The sequence below is a fragment of the Pezoporus occidentalis genome, unplaced genomic scaffold, assembly GCF_034315485.1.
Source record: "Pezoporus occidentalis ecotype Australia unplaced genomic scaffold, CSIRO_AGI_Poc_V1 ctg6, whole genome shotgun sequence".
Taxonomy (NCBI): domain Eukaryota; kingdom Metazoa; phylum Chordata; class Aves; order Psittaciformes; family Psittacidae; genus Pezoporus; species Pezoporus occidentalis.
The window spans coordinates 3,010,235-3,027,953 of NW_026915943.1; the positions used below are offsets into that span (position 1 = coordinate 3,010,235).

At 42.4% G+C, this 17,719-nt stretch overlaps 1 protein-coding gene across 11 annotated transcripts in view; it reads right to left on the reverse strand.

The window, feature by feature from the left end:
* TENM4 (teneurin transmembrane protein 4) overlaps positions 1 to 17,719 on the reverse strand; it is a 1,625,418-nt gene that overhangs the window by 394,947 nt on the left and 1,212,752 nt on the right. For all 11 annotated transcript variants that reach the window (XM_062639041.1, XM_062639042.1, XM_062639047.1 and 8 more), the window contains one exon: positions 15,872 to 15,969. The gene's annotated coding sequence lies outside the window, so the exon portion shown is untranslated. The remainder of the gene's footprint in view (positions 1 to 15,871; positions 15,970 to 17,719) is intronic.

Genomic DNA, 17,719 nt, shown 5'->3' on the forward strand with positions numbered 1-17,719 from the left:
CACACACAATTGTGTGAAATACAAGACTTTAATTCCTCTGTGTTTTTAAAGAGCACACTGAGGAAAGCACAAGTTCCATAACATCACATTATGGCATTTTTCCTGCTTTTTCTTTTAGTTTTTAATCTACTTTTTAAGACAATTTACACTGAGTTGCATCAGTTCTCCTCTCTTTGGATGATATCCCCTTAAAGCCATCAGGCATGAAAGGATAACAAGTCAGCTTTGATCTCACCTTCTCTGTGTTTGAAATACGGCCTTTATCTTAATGTCCTCAAGTTGTTTCTCCTGCTATGATTAATACACCCATTAGCCATCACTTACTTAAAGGTTTTTTTTCTCAATCAATCAATGTGCAACACTCATCAAGAAGCCTTGAGGTAAAATTTAAGTTATTTTTCCATATGGTAACCAAGAGGCAGCATTGCTGCAGCACTGGCTGTGCATCTGTACAGTGTAAGGTGTGTAGCTGCACAGTAAGTAGCTTACACAAAGTGCAAGACTGCCTTGGGGAATGCAAAGAACAGTTGGACTCAATGAACTTAAGGGTCTTTTCTAACCTAGTTGATTCTGTGCTTCTATGAAGACACCATGGCATTGTTGCATTGCCTTTGGGCAATGTAGGGTTCAGCTTCATCTCACCTTCATCGGGCTGATGCGTCTAGGTGAGAAGATGGTTTGACCTGGATTTTCCTGCATTCCCTTTAATTGGTGCAGACAGAATGGAAGCTCCTGAGGATGGTTTCCTCATTAAGACCCATGCATTTCCTATGGAGCTGTTGGAGGAAAGGGGATTCATCCCATGAGACAGATGCCCCTTGCTAGTTTTGTAGACTCTCCTTGTGTACAGAAATCAGACAGGAAGTTATGCTCCTGTGCTCAATTTAGCCACCCTGTTTTAAATGTTCACTGAAGGTGAGAAGAACTGGCCGTTAAAAACGTCTTTTTCTTTCTGAAATTTATAAGAGGCACTGAAGGGTTTTTAGGTGAGATGAATACTGCCTCAAATAGGATTAAGTGGGTGATTCCAAGCTGTAACTCTTCTATTCATTATTTTACTGTATTGTGAAAGTGTAAATTCCTTTCTTTCTCTAATCAGAAAAAGGGTTATTAAAATCCTATGAAAAAAGGAATGGTTATAAAAATTCCATGAAACAAAGAACATGGGGCAGTTTTGCTGGAAGGGACTGCCCTGGCATTGCTCTCCTATGCATTACATCACTACTCCTTCTCTTGCTCAGTTCCCAAGGGCTATGCAGCTGCTCTGAGAAAGAAGACACCACCCTCCATGCAAGGGATGGCAATCCCTTATCACTTCCACCTTTCCACCCCAACAGCTGCTGACCATGAAGGGAGCAACCCTCGGAAAGGAGCTGCCTTTATTTTATCGTAGCTTTTTTAACATCAGTAAGGGATAAAGCCCTCCACCTGCCATTGCACGGCTGAGTTTCTAATCTCTGGTGCCAGCACAGCTGCTGGCAGCCCACCCTCAAGCAAGGGAAAGTGGAGTCAGGCACACATGGGGCAGGATGGCTGCACTGATGTGATGTGACACACACATGTCCCCACAGCACCGGTAGGGATACCCCCAGTTGTTAAGTGCTGAGCAGAATTCCTTACTTCACCCATGGCAGCAGCTCTGGACTGTATTCAGCGTGCTGGAAACTGGAGTCAAAGTTATTTCACTTGGTTTTCCTATGGGAATACATGGTCAGGAGATTTTAGTTTTATTTTTAATGATCAGCCATAAGGAGGTGGCAACTAATCCCTAGGGATAACTCCACATGTCACTGCTGGCTCCAGCTATTGATAAAAGACTGATAAAAGAAACAGAATATGACCCTGCTCCACAGGCTCTGGAGCCAGTGATAATCTGATAATGAGTGCTACTTGTTCAGTGCTTTTCCATGTGTTTTCCTTGATTTAGGGTCCAGGCCCTAAATACCAATTTGTCCCCATTATCAGCAAAACTGTTTGCAAGGCCTTTTGGAAACCAAGCAAGCAAACCCTTCCAGACCCCTCTTGCAGTTCTGGTTTTCCTGGCCGGAGCTCATTTGTCTGCAGCCCATTCAGGTGACAAGCCCGAGAGAAAAGTCACCTTCAGCTTCAGCACAAAGCCAGGCACTAAATGGACTCAGAAGGTGCTGCACATCCACCACGTTTTGATGATTACCAGGGGCCAATACACTCCTGACAATTAAGCCTGAAATATTGTGACAGCCACCACTGGAGATTGAGCAAGGGGTGGCGGGAGCTGAATGCCTGAGTATCAGAAGTGAAGGTAAAGAGCCAGAACTGTGGGGGCTGCCAGTGGTTGGATCATTTTACAGTTGAAAGCAGGGAGATAGGTGCTTAACTGCAGACACCAGCTGGAAAATGACTTCAGTTTTCTTATCTGTAGAACAGGTCTAATTCTATTTGCCTTCCTCCAGGAGAGCACGATGCGTTTGGTTTGCTAATGCCTTTGGGTGCTTCAGGCTCCTGAAGCCTCAGTGCTCAAGGGCTGTGAGTACAGGTCCACCCTGCCATATACATATATGCATCCGATCCATACAAGAAGATAATGCCAGGTTAGAGGGGAAAAGCAAGTTTCCTGAATTAGGTGTAGTGGAGATCAAAAGAATTTCATAGGATCATAGAATAGTTTGGGTTGGAAAGGATCTTAAGATCATCCAGGTCCAACCCTCTGCCATGGGCAGGGACATCTTACCCTAGACCATGTCAACCAAGGCTTCTCAAATGCCCAAGAGCATTTCAAATGAGGCATCAAACCACTGCATTTGGTTTGGTTATGAAAATCCCAAGGAAACTTTAACGGGAATTAAAGTATTGAAGCTATCTCTTGACTTAATTATAAATTTGTTCATTATTTATGCAATATTCTGGCCTACATACAGCTTTCATTTGTGCATGTGGTTCTTCACTTAAAAGCGTGATTTTCTTCGGGGTGTGTTATAGAGCTCTCCCAACATAGGTCCATTTTAATAACGGGTGCAACCACACATGTCAAGATATTGGGATGGTCTCAGGATCATCTAACACATCTGTTTGTAAAGAACTCTCAGGCTGGTTGAACAGTCATGGATAAAGATAGATGTTTCAGGTTCTAGGATATGCTCCATGAAGCCAAATGTAGCTCAGAAAAACATAAACCTAGCCACCAATGGGTGTACTGGTTTTGTCTGGGATAGAGTTAAGTCTTTCCGTAGTTGCTGGTATGGTGCTATGCTTGTCTACCCAAGTAACCATTATGTGAGTGGTTGTGTATGGGTTAGCTGCCTACTATGGCTAAACTATGTCAATGGGATAACCTTGAAAATGCCATGCTTCAAAATAACTGTAATTTCAATCTTTAAAAACCATAAGGACACCAAACCTTGTCTTACGGTCAGGAACATAGTCACTGGGACAGTGGAGGGATTTATAACCCATGACACTTGTTATCTGATGTCCTTACCTGTGTCGGCGTGCGAACATGTTCCCATTATTGCTTACTAAGAGATGCCTTCCTTTGGGTTCTTATTATATGTATATACACACACGTATCTGCTGAGAGGAAGGGGAACTTCCAAAGTTCTGAGTATCATAGAGTGCTTTAGGTTGAAGGGAACCTTTGGAGGCTATCTAGCTCACAGCAGGACCAAGTCTGAAGTTGGATCTAATTGGGGAGTTAGATCAAGTTTTTAATATCTCCAAGGATGGAGTTTCCTTCTATGCCAGTATCTGACTAAACTCATTGTGAAAATTATTTTCCTAATCTCTAAACGAAATTATCCCGCTGCAGCATGGACCTGAATGAATGTTGGGATTCCTCTAGGACATTGTGAGAGTGCAAGTCTCCTCTTCAGACCACACTCCCCACTTGCAAAGTAGAAATAACATTTCTTAACAGATGCATTTTTCTGTCCTTTCCATCCGTATAGAAGAAAACTGGGGATGGAAAGTTCAGCATTTAGTGCAAACAGTCTCTGGCATAATTCACACTAACAAATAATTCCACACTGAAAATGCTAAGTGATCATGGTGGCGAGAAATCTATAATGGAAGCATGTTTTAGATGGTTTTGCTTCCATTAAATTTGGCTACTGGAAACCCTCAGAAACTTAACAGTACATTCAAATCCACCAGGACAAAACTCATCTTGAGTTTTGAGAGAAGGTTTTAGGTATATTTTTAGTACAACCTAGTTTCCACATCAGATAAAAGCCCCTCAGAAATCACTTATGTCTCCACACTGAAATAACTTCCAAATGCCACACACGAAGCTCTCCACCATCATTAACTGGTGTGCAGTGTTGATTTTCACGCTGCAAAATTGAATGAAAACAGGAGTTTATCAGTGAGATGCTGAAATAGCCTTGAATATAGGGAAGTGAATGAGTATAATTGCTGATGGGTTCTTTTTATTATCAAGAAGTCTGATTATAGCTTTGTAGACTTAAATTATGGCAAATCTAGGACAAGATCAATTTAGTATCTAGGCAAATATTTATATGAGGCTGGAGATTGGCATATATTGATCTGTTTATAAGAAGCATAATTCTGTCTGCACAATGCATTGGCATTGAACAATTCCCTTTCCACTATGCTCTTCCTCAACAGCGAGGAGCTGCAAGTCATGAAGAAAGTCAAATCCCAGCCGAATAGAGCTGTGAAGCCAAGCCAGTGGTGAAGGACCACCCTTTAGATGGAGGCTGATTCATGCCAGGGTATGTATTGTAGATAAATTAATAACCAGCTCATGTAGTAAGTTCAAAATCCTGTTTGAAGGGAAAGAAAGCATTCAGAATGTCTATAAGAGCCCAATTTGTCAGGTTGGCAGTTGGCCATGGGTAACATCACCCAGGGCTGAGCATCAGCCGCCCCATCCCGCGTCTCCCAGCATTCATGAGAGGTCGCCTTGATACAAAGTAGAAAAGCGTTTCTAACTTGTGGGATGAAGAAGGATCCTTGTGAAATGATGACCCTTCCCAACAAAGGCTGCTTTTGTCGGAGGGAAAGGCGGGTGTGGGGGCAGGGAAGAGAAGAGGCCGGATTACCTTTTGTTGCGTTTGACAGTTGAAAAGGCCCTGGTGAATAATTACCCTTAAAACTAACAAACAAGGAGAAAGCAAAAAAAAAAGGCAGAAAAAAAGAGAAGAAAACCCCCCCTTGACCCCTCCCCCCTGCACAATAGGTCCCTTTGACATAAACCCAAAATAAAAATAACTTGTAGCAGGAAAAATAATAACTTAATTTGACTTTCCTTTCTGCTTTTGGCAAGTGCGCGCACACACAGACACAGAGATATAATTGGAAGGCTCCCAGTGTCACATTCATCTTAAACTTTCCGAGGCTGGTTCCATTAGGCAGCAAATCTTCTGCAATAAAGAATCATGGGGAGCTACAGCAGCAAAAAGCACACCCTTGCTTGAAGGCCTCATTGTTTTAGGCACAAAAGAATAATTCCTGGTGAGCAGAAGTTGTCATCTGTTTTGCATACCCCTTATTCTGCTCTTAATTGGCATTATGTGGAAACTTATCTAGAAGGCCATGGGAACCAAAAGGCATCCCTTGCCTACTCCTGCTTTGAACAAGCAGAACCCAATTAAAGTACAATTATCTCTCTTTTGCTATTAGCATCCTCATCTAACAGACGCTGAGAAGCGTTATTAGTCTGGGAGCTGCTACCTTTTCTTATGAAAATTCTTGTAAAGGTCATAAATAAATTAAAGGAGGCACAAGTGGTGCAGGCTTTGGTGAGCCAAAGCGCAGTGTTTTTCTAAAGCATTTGATCTGGGTCTGTGGATGGTTTTCTAAACACATTTCTGTTCACCAGGGAGTAACTGACCTAAGATTCAAAATGCACTCGTGGAGTTTGGATGCAAGCCTAGAAAAATCAATGAGATGGCCAAAGGAGAGCAAAAAAAGACACAGGTGTCTTCCCAGAAAGCCCAAGCTGTCTCAGAAAGCCAGGATCTTGACAGTTCCACCACGGCTCCTCTGGCATGACTATGGGAAAACAGCACAAGGAAATGGAAAGATCCCGTTTCAAATTAGGGCCCAGGGTCAACTCCCATATCTGTATCCTGCTGCTGAATATTGCAAAGCAAAGACATGGGTTCCTGCAGCCCCTATATCCATACGGACCTTCAGCAATCCAAGATGGCCATGACTTGGAGAAGGTTCCAATTACATCCCTGTGGCAGTGTTCAAGGCCAGGTTGGATGGAGTCTTGGGTGGCATGATTTAGAGGGATTGGAACTGGATGATCTTAAGGTCCTTTCCAACCCTGACTATTCTATGATTCTGTAATTCTACATCACCCTTGGGTTTGTATTGCTGGGGGGGAGGGATTTGACACAACCTTTGAGGTGTCCTTGGAGAATGAACATCCACTGCTCATCCCAGTTACATATGTGCCTGGCTTTTACAGACTTCAAAGATAGCTCTGCATACTTTCCGTATCAGAAGCTATCCCCAAGTTAGCAAACATTTGCACTACCACTCATCCTGTCTCATCAGCAGCTACTAAGAATATGCATGTGTCAGGAAACGTCACACATTTTATCGCTTCAGCAAGTCACGCCATCACAAAGCAGCACATGTCCCAGTCGGATCCCTCAGTATTCCCCCTGGATGTAACTATAGGTTTTAAAAAATAAAGCAAGGAAACAAAGTCCTTTTTAATTTTCCTTTTGGATATTCTACTGCTTTCTTTTCAAGATGTGTCAGGTCCAGCTAACATATTTCAGTGAAGAAGTATCCAATCTGCCAATGCAGAAATCAGAATAGCCCTCTTAGAGGTGCTCCAGAGGTACCTGTCTGCTGCCCCACAGTATTGTCAGCAGTCTATTCAGTCATTTTGTATTGTCAGTTGAGTTCATTTCCAAAGTTCATTCCAGTTAGAATCATGGAATGGTTTGTGTTGGAAGGAACTTTATGATCATCTAGGGAACACCAGAACTGCACACAGTACTCCAAGTGGGATCTCACAAGAGCAGAGGGGCAGGATCACCACCTTCAACCTGCCTGTCATGCTCCTTTGTTATAGACTAGAACATGACTGGCAAAATAGTTCACAGAATAATGCCTGCTAGGATGGTTTTCAGGATGCCATCAGCTCTTTGACCTCCCACAGCTGATCTCCTGCTTTCTTCCCTGGCAAGCTCAATGCTACAGCTACATAATTCTGCCCAAACAGAAAACAATGCCATTGAATATGTGCTATTGCTGTTGTCATTGCACGCATGCTTTGTGCTTTTACCACTGTTGGCCAGTGCAGTGGGAGGGAGAAAGACACTGTCCTCTGTCCAAGAGCCTCCTGGAACAGAGGAAGCTGCTGCAGACTCTCTAAACAAGCAGGACAGTTGCAAACAAGGAAAGCAATCCCACTTGTACACCTCTCAATGGATTTGTTCTATGATTTTTTGGAGTTTTTGATAGTGGAGTGTGCTTGCTATGCTTAAAGAGATCAGAAGAGGTTCAAACAAGGGGGAACAGCATGGAGATGATGCCAAATGCATTTAAGTGTAAAGACACAAGATTTCCTCTGTGCCCCCCATCATGTAAGACCCAGAGACTGCTCTGAGAGCGGTGGAGTAGAATGAGCAAATCCCTTACTCCCAGCACAAAGATGAAACCTGGAGGGAGACAGCTGCAGTGGAAAGGATCGAAACGAATGTCAAGCAGTTGATGAGATTTTGGTTCAGATTTTGATGAGATTTATTGCTGCAAATGTTTTCCCTGGCAAATGTCACACCATTAAAATGCAAAAAAATACCCCCAATAGAATTAAGAAAATGAAGTGAAACTCAGAAACTCTGTCCAGATAAGTGACAGATTCAGATTCAGTCCTCAGGCTCTCAGGGTCATGGATGGCCTCCTCTGTAAGCAAGCGTGCAGGAGAAGTGCTAAAGAGTCCTTTCACCTCATCAAGGCCACCGCCTGTGGCTGCAGAGCACACATCGAGAGCCAGGACATTCTGCCAGCATCCTTCATGGTGTGGCTGGCTCCATCTGGGAATACCACATGGAGCACATCCTGCAGCTGAGCACTGCCCAGCACAGCTGCAGCATTTTTTACACATGGTCTAATATGCGTGAATTAAGATCCTGTATAAAATAAGCAAGATATTCTGCATCTGCCTGTTGAAGAAGCATCTTAGGGAGGCCCTCCTGTTCTGTCCTTGATGGGACTGCCAGAAGAAGACTCCTTAGTGCCTTGTAATTACATTTAGGAGTGCCAGTTCCTTAGCACAGTGAAAATGGAGGATTCCAGGTGAATTGTGCCTTGAACAGGGCAGCAACTCTGCATGAGTCTAGCCAAGCTATATCTTATTTTCCCAAAAGGACTGAATGCTCTGTAGATCGAATGCATGCCTTAGGCATGCATCCGCACCTTCTATTTAGCAATCTCTAGAGAAAACAAATTGTTTCCATCATGCAGGGATAAAGAAACCTCCTCGAGCCAGATGTCCAGCTCAGACAAACACTTCTCACCCTTTGGATGCTCTGTTCCTGCGCTGCTGTTCTCATAGGCACCTGTATTTTTTGCTTCAGATTTGGCAGACCCTTGCGAAGGCTGCAAGGTACTGTTACCTGTTTCTAATGAGCTGAGTGGTAACTCAGAGGTGCTGAACTCTGTATTAAAATCTAATGTACTTCTCTTTCCCAACAAGGCCACATTAGGTTAATATACTGCTAATAGCAAGTGTTCAGGATAAGACTTTCAGCTGAATCAGGCTGTCCTTTCCTGCTAACAGGTTAAGCGTGATAAAATGTTTGCTTCTTTGCCTAAACCAGATAAGAGCCATGTCCACTTGGCATCCAGAGCAGAAAAGCAAACTAGACTTCATTTAGCAACACAGGGAGAAAGGTGACTGCTTCAAAGGCACATAAACCTCACCACGTTTATGATTGCCCATTATTATCACTGGTAACACTACGCTGTTATTACAGAACAGAGTCAGGGGAAGGATTTCACCTGTTGAAGCATAGTTTAAATTGCCTTCCTTATTTAAGCTTGTCCTTCATGTTAGGATTTAATAGGAGTCCTCACAGGAGCTAAACACATGCTGAACAGTTTTGCAGCAGCGGTACTCAAGGGTGCTTTCTTGTACCAGGTGAAGACAGATCCTATAACTCACTTTCATTTGTTTTTCCATACTTCTGTGTTTTGGGTTATCCTGTTGCATGAGAGATGAATGCCCTTACTCACCTTCCTGCTTGTTTTGCCTTGTGATATGCCCAGTGAGAAAGCACACAAAAACCCAAATGTCCCCAGCAGCAGAATCAAGGATAGAGTCATAGTTGAAAAATTAGCACCGAAATTAGATGAAAAAGCTCTGCTTTTTTCATGTAGAAACATTTAATGCTTTCTTAAGGAACAGAAACCAATGCTTAAGCGTCCCAAAGTGAATTTCACTCCTTCTCTCCACCATCCTCCCCACCCTCTCAGTCAAAAAATAGAGTCTGTATATTAAAACAATTCTACTTTGGGACAGCCAGAGCTTTTGAAAGCTTTACCATTAGCACATACAAGCCAAAGTAAACTGGGATGCAAACCCCTGGATGCAGAGCTCCATATCAGCTCTCCATACCATGGCTGTGGGTGACCAACCAGGGTTTGCACAGTCTATAAGGGTGACACATGCTGCTCAATTAGAGCTGCAAAACGGGGAGTGTCAAGGAGTTTTGGCTGCATTACAGTGGGGTTCAGACTTGCTTCTGACAGTACTACAGTGCTAATAGGAGCTACATATCTGCTGCAAGGGGGAAAAGGTATGCAGCGGTGGAGAGGGAGCAGAGGATGTAGCAGCTGCCACTGCAGCATCTGTACTGTCCGGTGTCACTGTCTGTGGCTGTAGGACTTCTGATGTACCGGTTGCATTGGCCCTGTAGAAATCATAGCATATTAGGAAAAATCCTTCACTGAAATGATGGTCAGGCACTGGAACAGGTTGCCCAGGGCAGTGTTGGAATCAACATCCCCGAAGCGTTCACAGCCCGTGCAGATGAGACCCTTTGTGACATAGTTTAGTGAGGTACTTGGCAGTCCTGGGGTAATGGTTGGACTTGATGATCTTAAAGGTCTTTTCCAACCTAGATGATTCTATGATTCTATGGTACTGGCTGCATTGGCCCCATGTGTGGCTCTGTTAGATCTGTATACAATATATGTTATGAGGTCCTGCAGAGATCCATAAGGAAACCTTGAAAGAAACTCAAGACCCTGAAAGCAGCAAAACTGTGTTAGAACATCCAGAGGAGGTGAGTGGTATGTGTACAAGGTGTTGCACTGTGCAGGCTGTGGGCTAAGCCTATGTCATTAACACTCTCCAAATAGCACGTGCTTTTCAGAAGGAAGATGCTATGGTATTTTTGTGCATTATTAAACCTACAAGGAGATAAGCAATAAGTATCCCTAAGGGGAGATTTCTCCGAGATACTCCACATCTGCAGCTAAAGGCGTTTCCACTGCTATGAAGTTACCTCTTCTTTCCAAACAGAGTAATGATGGGATCTTTGTTATGACACTGCTGTTGTGTATCAGTTCTTTGGAGGGTGTGAGATCACATCTCCTGCATGTCACAACAGGAGGAACAAAACCTAGGCTGAAAATAGCTTTCTGCAGCAAAGCAAAAGAAAAACAGAGTCTGATGTGTCCAAGAAATGCAGCTGCAATTTACTCATAAACGGGGGGGGGGGGAAATGATTGACTGACAATGTACAAACAGTTCCCATATTAGACTTCTGATTTCATACTGGTTTCTACGCCCACCCTTCCATGCACCCCACAGCCAAGTTGCTAATTACATCCTTCCTATTGTTTTGCCAATTCCTCCTCTGGCAGACAATGGGAAGGGAGAGGATTATGGAGACTGATGCACTTGACAGCAGAAATAAATAAGCAAATGAATACGTAAATAAATAAATAAATAATGCCTCCGCTAGTCGCAAAGACGAGCCTATTTCATCCTTCCTCCAGTATCTTGAGCCAAACTTGAAGGGTTATCTAGGAAAAAACCATGGTGATCTGGTGCCTCAGAGAAATAAGTATCAATTAATTCTTAATTAACATGGCATGACAGATTGATTTGAATAAAAAGAACCTTTTAAATGAATGTCTTTCTATGTTGCGGGTTGAAACAAGATGCCTTGTGGGATAATGAGCAGCTCCCTGTTATAATATACCATCTCTAGCACTGTAGCACCTGGAGGCTTTAAGTGTATCACTAGCCCAACATGTTTGATGCTGTATAAATATGCAGTTGGTAAAGATGCTTATCTTGGATTTGTAGTGCAAACAAGAAGATATGCTATGGAGATCCTGTGACAGGTCAATCAAGTCTAAGAAAACAGGGAACTTAAGGAAACCTGAAAAGAGTAGCAGTTTCTAATTAGCTGGAAAAAGGGATTTTGTACAACACCTCATCCCCAAACTTACCTATCTAAAGTGTTTGTAAATGTCTCAAAATAATTAGGAGCTGCCTTATTGGGTTTAACAGGAAAATAGGTAGGAAAAGGGTGCACAGGTTGCATCAGAATGGCATGAAAGCCAACAAAAGCAGCCAGTGTTTTCAAGGTGAGGAAACTAATGCCAGCCAGCTAAGGCTATCTTTCCTCACCTGAGTAAAAATGGTCTGATCAGCAATGAACCACAGTTTCCACTGAGAGCTGCAAGTGAGCAGCAACTCTGAAGATCAGCCTGTTTCCAGATCAGCACTGGCTGCTCCAAAGCAAAGATGCTGGCTAAAAAGCACCCTGAGAAATACTTTACCTGCCCTGAGGCATTTTGTTCCTTTTAAGGAGACAGTAAAATTACAGCCTCTACTGTTTGTACTGTTCATATTCACTTTCATTGCCTTTTGCAAACTTGATCCAGCAGTTTAACACAGTGTACTTGGGAGGCGGCTACAATGGACCCCTTGAGATGGAGACATTGATTGCCACACGTGGCTGACTCCACTGCCCAGTTATACATAACTGAGTTAAAAATCTGTGTTTCCATAGGAAATCATAGAATCACAGAAGGGTTTGGGTTGGATAGGACCTTAAGATCATCCAGTTCCAACCTCCCTGCCATGGGCAAGGATACCTTACACTAGGCCATGTCACCCAAGGCTCTGTCCAACCTGGCCTCGAACACTTCCAGGGATGAAGCATTTATCAATTAACTAATTAATTAATTAATTGATTTGGGGTCTGTTATTGACTGTCTGATCCTTTGTCACTAATCAGACCAGCTAGCAGCAAAAAGGCCACTAAATGCATTGAAGTTAAGCAAAACTGAGTAGCAATCTTCTTTTCAAACAAAACTTCTCCAGGTTATGTTGACAAGTAAGAATTCACCTTCAATAAAAAGCCATCTAGATGTGCCCTGTGAACTTATCCATCTCTTAGTAAAGAGAGCTTGTCATGTTCAGTTCAGCAATTTGGGGAGTTTCATTTTAGAGATTTCCTCTCCTTTTCCTCACGCCGCTCAGTTTGCTGTGGGCTGTCACCTCATTATACTCTTACCACTTCCCATGAAAAGCTGACTTTGAAAACACTTCTTTTCCTGACTATTTTTCACCTCCTTCTTTTTTTTTTTTCCTTTGATGCACAGTTTTTATCCTGCAGTGAGATCTTTCTCAGGGATCAACTTTATGGATCCTGGCTACAGGCACAACACTTCAGCTCACACCATCCCTAATACTTCCAAGCAGCCAAACCCCAACACACTGTATATTTCATTGGAGTAGGCTAAATATGCATATATGTGTATATATATACACACATATATATAAAACATATATGTATATATAAGTATATATATCATATATATATAATATATATGTGTGTATACATATAGGAGACAGGGTCTGAGTAACCAATGGATTGATACTGATGATTGCTATTATGGAAAGAAGCTATTTAACTCCTTATAGCAGCAAGTGGTTTCTACCCAGAGAGTAAGGAACAAACTCCTGGACATAACCTTGCTTTGGGAACTGCCCCTTACTCTTTATGTGAGTATCTGTACAGCCCTGGTGATTAAAACACTGGTGTTCACTACTTCCATCCTATCTTGCAAGTCAACATGATTCTGCTTCAATTTCATTTAAATATCACTTTATGTTCAAGGCTATGAGTTTTAGAATTCACTTGACCATGCTCATCGTTTTAGTATTAACAGGCATTTCATTCTCTCCATCATTCATGTCAAAACTTTCCAGGTTGAGGTGAACATTTCCTACTTCTTTACACGAGCCTGTAGGTGCCCCAGCTCTCCTCTGTAGTGCTAGGTGCTGTATGTGCTAGCCCTCACCTGTAGTGCTAGGTGTATGCACACCTTCAGGTGAAAAGCTCTTAAAATCAGAATAACGAAGGTAAGTATCAAAGAGATAACTTTGAACCCATGTTACAGATGAGAAATGAGGGCTTTAAATGAGGACATTAATTCCTGAAATCATCCCATCTAGCTTTGGACAACAGTTATGCATAATTCAGACATCTAGTTGCCCTAGACAGTAGTCTACAAGTAAAAAGAGAGCAAGAGAGAGACAGACTTCTCTGTGAGCAATTCATGTGCTTTATGGACTAAATCTTATAGAGAGATCCAGTGTTCTCTCACTGCCTGTACAGGAAGACTGGATTAGTCAACACTTCATTTAGGTCTCAGAATCCATTATCAAAATATCCACACATCCAGCAATTTCCTCACCCATTGAAGTTTCCTGGGGAAAAGTCTGACTGCATCATATTTCCCTGCTGCTAATTCATGCTCTACTTCAGTTCTGCCTATTTCCCATTTAAAATCCACCCTTGTTTTCTAGCCTAAATGTAGTTTCTGATAACTTTGTACCATTTTGACTCTGTCCTTGGGGGCTCCCTGGTCTCTTGCTGTCTCTATCTCTTTCTATGTACAGGATCTTACCAGTCTCATTCAGGTGGAAACTGTCTAACATTAGATTTGGAGTAGTCAGAATGGATTTATGAAGAAGAAATCATGCTTGACCATCTGACTAGCCTCTGGCTGGACATTGTGCTGCTGAGGCCAGTCACTGGTGATGTACCTGAGGGGTTGATACTAGGTCCAGTAGTATTAAGCCTCTCATTAATGGGGCTTGGATGAGGCAGAGTGCACCTTGAGCAAATATCCAGATGATACAACACTAGAAGAAGTCGCTGATACACCAGAAGGTTTCACTGCTGCTCAGAGGGACATGGACAGGCTGGAGAAACGAGCCCACAGAAACCTCCTTGCGTTCAACAAAGGAAAACACCAAATCCTGTCCCTGGAATGGAATAAACTCAGGCACCACTTCAGGCTGGGGACAACCGTCTGAAAAGCAGCTTGGCAAAGAAGGACCCGATAAGGCTCCTGGTAGACATCAAGAGCCAGCAGTGGGCTCTTGAGGTGAAAAAGCTCAACAGTGTCCTGGGCTATATTGGCAGAGCATTGACAGCAAGTTGAGGGAGAGGATGCTCAACCCTCAGTGGGACGCATCAGGGAGCTGGGTCCCTTTCTGGGCTCCCTAGTACAAAAGAGACATGGACATACTGAACCAAGATGCATGGAGGGCTATGATGCTCTTTAAAGGACTGGAGTATCTTAATAGGAGAAGAAGATGAGAGAGCTGGGAGTTTTATTAATGTACATAAAACCTGATGGACAGGGTCATGAAGATGGAGACAGATGTTTCTCGTGGACTTGGCAATCCTGGGGTAACAGTTGGACTCGATCTTTTCCAACCTAGCCGATTCTATGATGCTATGATTCAGTGGTGCAGAGCAATAGGACAAAAGGATATGGGCACAATCCAAAATATGTGGAATTCCATCTGAACATTAGTAAAACCTTATTTGTACTGAGGGTGGTCAAACATTGGAACAAGTCACTCAGAGTGGAGTCCCACCCGTTGAGCTGCTAAAACTTCAGCTGGACGCAGCAGTCTCAACATAGCTTTCTGTTCATCTGAGGAGTGCCAGCCATAATCTCCAAGCAGCAAGCAGCCTTCCTTCTCTGTCACTGTGGATAATGCCACCATCCTGCCATATGCCCAGAACCTTCTTATCAGCTTCAACTCATACTTCTCTCTCAGATGCCACTTCCCAGTTACACCCAAGCCTTGCAGAGCAATTCTGTATAACACAATTCAGGTAACACCTTTCTTGTCTGTTTACCCATCTAGGTAAATCTCTTCTCTCAGGCTTTATCAGGCTGTATCTCAGGCTTTTATTGAACATCTTAATTACTGCAGAATCACTTTCATTTTTCATAGATGTAAATTTGTCCTGATGATATTCCCTGGACACAAAGGCCATTTTTCCAGATATAGCCTTGATTCCCCTTCCCCATTCATATCAAAACTAGGCCGTCTGCATCCAATCAAGCCACACAACCATTTTCCACAGTCCATGTGCTGGACTTTTAAATGAGTGCTTTTGTATTTTCTTCCATGCTGTTCCCCATAAATATCTACAAAATAACCTTGTTATTCTCTTCCTTTCTCTGCAGTAACAACTAGAAAGCAGGGACAAGGGCCAGGTTGCAGATGCTCTATTAGCATTGCCCGTCATATCGACTAGCACTTTCTTATTACATCCGTGGGTCTCCATCTGTCTGTCACTATCCATGGCTTCTTGATTTGTACTTAGATGTAAGTCATTTCATGCAGAGAATGTCTATGTTTCTAGAGTGCCTGGCACAGTAAAAAGGAGTCCTTGACTGGCACTGTAATGCAAATCGTCATTGTCAGATAACAGATTAATAATAGATGTGTTCTAAAGAAATCACTGAAATTCCAATTAGAAATACGTGCACAAGAAATATTACAACTGCCATAATTTGATTTTAAACAACAAAATATCATTAATACATCCCAGATACTGGAATTAGTACTTACTTTTTGTAGCAACAGTCTTAGAAAGATCTAGGAATAATCCATCAAATACTTCTTGTAGGATACAGTTTTAACCTGGACATGCGTTATTCTCAGTCTACCTGCAAAAAGACAGAGACACACACACACAAATTAAATCAGTGTTTTCTTTAGTGATTTGTAACTTATTTGGTATCCAAAATGGATTAAAAGCACCTGCTAACAGGTAGACAAGGCACATAAACCAGTCATCTATGCACATGTTTTTCGAGTGTAATATTGCATCAGCATTGTATACTCAGGGTGTACTTAGCCATCCTATGGAAATAAATGTATGTGTTATATACAGAGTAAGGCTTTATGTACAGCACATAGAATTAAATGCCTGCCCTTAGTTAACTATGCAAACATCCATCCCTTTGCCAAAAGAGTAATTTATCAGTTCCTCAGCTGTAGTTTCAAAGGTTTCCGCTTAACGTGGTAGTTCTTCCTTTCCTGTTGTGTGACTTTGCAGTCCTCAGAAGGTGAAAGGATTATTTTATTTATATGATTATCCCAAATATTTCCTTCCTTAAATCCTTCACCTTTATCAGAGTGAAATGACTGGGATCTTACACAGATGCTTCTCGTTGTTTCTACTCACATCAGTAAAATCTGTCTTTTCCGAGTTGCTTGTGGTATTGAAGAGCCCCAGTTTAAAAGCAAAGATGCATCTGTGACAAACTTGTCACAAGCAGGAGGTTCAAAGAAAGTATAGCACAGCATCGGGGCTCCTCTTCTCTTACACCTCTTATTAGTCTATTAACCTCAAGTTCCCTCTCTTAGGTCCTTTCTGTGTTTCAGGAAGACAAAGTGCGATAGGGACTGGGGAGGTGGAGAAGAGACCACAGCAACTGCATGTGTGTAGTTTCACTGAAAGCCACATTTATCAGGGCCAGCAGCTTTCCCAGGCTACCCATTTTGCTTGATATTCATCTATTTTACATGCACTCTGGTGCACAAGGTCTTGCAGAATTGGAATAAAATAAGGAATGTGAATGAAGTGAACACAGTATTATAGAGGTGGGCTTCCATGTCCTTCCTTGGCAACCTGTTTCTGCATATATGGTCTGAAACTCCATTGACCTTTTAATCTTGCCAGTTGTAAATGAATTTTGAATCCAAGCTGTCCACTGGAAAGGTGCAAAGGTCACCTTTAAATAGCTTCTCTGCTACATTGCCCTTTACTCCATGGTCCACATCCTCTGGCTTCCTCCCATTAATTCTGCTTCTTGAACAACTCTGCTTTCACTGATTGTGTCCTCATACAGATTATTTCTTCCCCACGTGTTTTTCGGAGCTGCATCTCATTTTGGCATTTCCTGCTTAAGGTTTCTAATCTCTCTATCATCTTCACTGATTTATGCAGTGCCTCCCAATTTGGATCATCTGTGATTTTAATTAACATGTACTCTTCCTGTCTTTTGGCTAATGAATGAAGATGTTTAAAGAAGACTGGACTCAAGACTGCTCCCTGATGTTCCCCCAGCTAGAAAACTCATGCGATTCAACACATTTCCATTTATTATCTCACTTTGCTAATGGCCCTGTGGATGGTTTTTAATCAACATCACAGGGTCCTTATCTAAGCCAATCTGAATTAATTTTGTGAGTATCCTCCCTCGCTGGTGTGCACTTCAACAAGAGGGAAAACAAAAGAACAAGAGGCCATTGCTCACCAAAAGGCTTTTCTGGGAGATTTGAAAATGAGGAGGAGGTGAGAATAAATGGTTCATTCTCCTCTCTCAGGACTCTGGTACACTCATGGTCCCCCACTGCCATAATATCTATACTTCTCTTAATTTTTAATGTATGTATTTTTAAACTACTTGT